Below are 4,022 nucleotides of genomic sequence, written 5' to 3'. Positions count from 1 at the left end.
CGAAGAACTTTTCTCTCGAACACTCCCAAAGCCGCTTCATCTGCTGTTGTCATGGTCCATGCTTCTGCCCCATACAGCAGGACGGGTACGATAAGTGACTTGAAGAGTATGATTTTCGTTCGCCGAGAGAGGACTTTACTTTTCAATTGCCTACCTAGTCCAAAGTAGCATTTATTGGCAAGATTGATTCTTCCCTGGATTTCAGTGCTGATGTTGTTGCTAGTGTTGATGCTGGTTCCCAAATAAACGAAGTCTTTTACTATTTCGAAATTATGGCTGCCAACAGTAGCGTGGGTGCTAAGGCGCATATGCGCTGACTCTTTGGTCGATGACAGCAGGTACTTCGTTTTGTCCTCATTCACCATCAAACCCATCTTTACCGCTTCTTTTTCCAGTTTGGAGTAAGCAGAGCTAACAGCGCGGGTGTTTAGGCCGATGATATCCTATTTCCTAATACTAAAGGATAATTAATTAATCCATAAGTAGAAATATAAGGTATAAATCATATAGAACCAAAATAATTAATAATTAAATACTTGTTTAAAGATTTATTAAAATCAAATAAAGAAACATTAGAAATTAAATCACCTAATATCCCCCCTAAAACACAAATAAATAATGTTATAAATTTTATGTAAAAAGGTAAACAAATAATAATCATCTTAATATTCTACCCCTAAAATTCTTATAATTACTAATCCTATTATACCTCGAATCATAATTCATCCTTCATCTATATCTAAAAAAATTAATATAATTTATAGACGCCATTTCTAAAATTATGTTTTTAGAATAAAATCAAGCTAAAAAAGGTATTCCACATAAAGCTAAGTTTTCAACATTAAAACAAGTTGAAGTAAAAGGTATAAAACTTCTTAACCCCCCTATTAAACGAATGTCCTGAGAATTATTCATATTATGAACAATAGCACCTGCACATATAAATAACAACGCCTTAAATAAAGCGTGAGTTAATAAATGAAAAAAAGTCAATTTTATAAAGCCTATTGATAAAGTACTTATTATTAAACCCAACTAACTTAAAGTTGATAAAGCAATAATTTTTTTTAAATCAAATTCAAAATTAGCACCTTATCCAGCTGTAAATATAGTTAATCCAGATAATAATAATAAAACACATCTTAATAAAAAATCTGATAATAAAATGTTAAAACGAATTAATAAATATACTCCAGCAGTTACAAGAGTTGAAGAATGCACTAAAGCAGAAACAGGAGTAGGAACAGCTATTGCTGCAGGCAATCAAGAAGAAAAAGGAATTTGAACTCTTTTGGCTGCTAGTATAATTAATACTATCACAATATTTATCTAAAAATCGTTTTTTATAAACTTTAAATAAAAAAATAAATCTTCAACTTCCATAATTTAATATTCAAGAAATATCTAATGAAAAAGCAACATCACCAATACGATTTGATAACACTGTTAATATCCCAGCATCATAATTCTAATTAAATTAGGAGAAATAATTAATAACATCCTTGATATAACAAATTTAAAAACTAATATAATAAAATGATTGATATTTAACTCACTCATTATACATTCTTTTCTATAATAAATTACAAAAAAAAATTATTATTAAAAAAGACATAAAAAATAATCTTATTCAATCAAATAAAAAAGTTATAACAATTCTAGAAGAATTTAATCTAATTATTTCTCACTCCAAAAAATAAATTAAATCTTTCAATAAAAAATTTAAACTTATAAAAAAAAATATAAAATTAATTAACAAAAAAAAATCCAATATTACAAATAGATAATTTTTTCACAAGTTAAAATGATTAAATCATATTGACATCACAAATCAATATTTTAATTAAACTATTTAAATTATTTTAAAATCACATTATACATACATCTCTTTTTAAAATCAATATATTTAATGGAAATCAAAGTAAAAATAAAAGAAGATATTCTCGAATTTTACCTACTCTAAAATAATATAAACCAGACAAATTTTTTCCATACTGAGTTAAGCATATAAGTATAAAGTATAACAAGCCCCAAAAAAAAGATATAAATGATAACATAGTTATACTTAACCAAGATCATCTAATAATTTTATTTAATAAAGAAATTTCTCCTAATAAATTCAATGAGGGAGAGGCAGATATATTGCAAATACACAACAAAAATCATCATAAAGTCATTGAAGGTATACAATTTAATAAACCTTTATTAATTAATAATCTACGACTACCTAATCGTTCATAAGTAATATTTGCTAAACAAAATAAACCAGATGAACAAAGACCATGAGCAATTATTAATACATAGGCACCAGATAGCCCTCAATAATTTAATGTTAAAATACCTCTTAAAACAATTCTTATATGAATAACAGAAGAATAAGCAATTAAAGATTTTAAATCAGTTTGACGTAAACAAACTAGACTAATCAAAAATCCTCCAACTAATCTAATTCTAATAAAAATATAATTATACTTAAGTCCACTAAATTGTAAAAATGGAAAAATTCGTAATAAACCATAACCCCCTAATTTTAATATAATTCCTGTCAAAATTATTGAACCTGAAACATGAGCCTTAGGTAATCATAAATGAACTAAAAATATAGGTATTTTTACTAAAAAACATAATTAATGATAAGTATAATAAATCATAATTAAATAAATATTTATAGAAAAAAAAATTTAAATTTATAAAAATATTATATAAATAAAAAATACTAATTAATATAAGTAAAGAAACAAACAAGGTATAAAATAATAAATAAATTCCAGCTTGTTAACGCTCGGGTTGATGACCTCAACCCAAAATCAAAGAAGAAGAGCCCATTAAAAGCCCGTTTTCACTCTGAAATGTCGTAGGGATAATCGTCGGTAGGGAAACCAGAATCCGAGCGAGCAGACAGGGGGGGGGGGGGGTAACTCGTTGGGAGCCATAGCCCCCACATCAACCGATGCTCGAGTTTTCTCGTGCGCTGAACCAGTTCGTAGAGCCTTCACAATTGGTGAGTTCCCAAATATTAGTAGCACTCCTACGCAGGAGCCCCCGAAGGTCATAGTAACGTTCCCTGATAATACAGATTGTTAAACCGGATCAGACTCAGATAGCCCAACTTCGGCATGTATAGTTGCCAAACCAATACAAATTAAAAGTCACCTGGTAGGGATGTTGCCTGCCAGACACATTTTCCATGTAGTTTCGAAGAAAGAGAACATAATTATGAGCTAGTAAGATCTAAAATGTTTGATAATCAACCCAGTTTCACGGTGTCCAAAAATATTTTAAAATGCGGGCAAAGGTATACCAGACGTGTAAAAGAGCGAAAGCTTCTCCAGAGCACCACGATTCTTCTTACCGAGGATGAAAGACTTCTGGTTAGAGTAAAAATAGAAAACAATTTAGTGGTAGGACTGTTGGATTCTGGAGCTAGCGTCTCTATACTAGGGAAGAATTTGGAAGAATTTTTACAAACAAATGGTTTGAAGTATCACCCACTGCAAGCATTCGTATACACAGCAGGTGGTATCAAACAGAAAATATTGGGTTAAATTTCGTTATCAGTGACTTTTACTACCTAGACTATTCGTTTTTATTTTGTCCCTTCGCCTCCTCAGGAAGCTTACTTCGGAGTTGATTTCTGGAAAGCCTTTGCGTTAGCCCCGGATATATTTTCAAGTTTAGCGTGTTTAGAAGGTAGCGAAGAAAAAGAACAAGAACATAATTTCCATGAATTGACAATAAGGCAGAAGTCCGAATTGCAGAACGTAATAGAGATGTTGCCGTTGCTTGAAAAGCTAGGCCTGGGGCAAACACAGCTAGTCGAACACCATATCGATACGGGCGACGCAGTTCCGATCAAAAGCAAGCACTTCCCTCTTTTGCCACCAAGGCAAGCCGAAGCGTTTAAGGAAATAGACAGGTTGCTTAAAAGGGAGTGATCGAGGAATCGAACTCGCCGTGGTGTAGCCCGGTGGTGTTAGTTCGAAAACCAGGGAAGGTCCGGATGTGCATTGATTCCAGGAAAG

The 4,022-nt window shown here is 31.1% G+C and overlaps 1 pseudogene; it reads right to left on the bottom strand.

The window, feature by feature from the left end:
- Positions 1 to 1,868: 1,868 nt before the first annotated feature.
- On the bottom strand, positions 1,869 to 2,826 carry LOC137240057 (NADH-ubiquinone oxidoreductase chain 4-like; annotated as a pseudogene).
- Positions 2,827 to 4,022: the final 1,196 nt, after the last annotated feature.

The sequence above is a fragment of the Eurosta solidaginis genome, chromosome 1, assembly GCF_040869045.1.
Source record: "Eurosta solidaginis isolate ZX-2024a chromosome 1, ASM4086904v1, whole genome shotgun sequence".
NCBI classification, from domain to species: Eukaryota; Metazoa; Arthropoda; class Insecta; order Diptera; family Tephritidae; genus Eurosta; species Eurosta solidaginis.
This window is presented reverse-complemented; position numbering and strand designations above follow the sequence as displayed.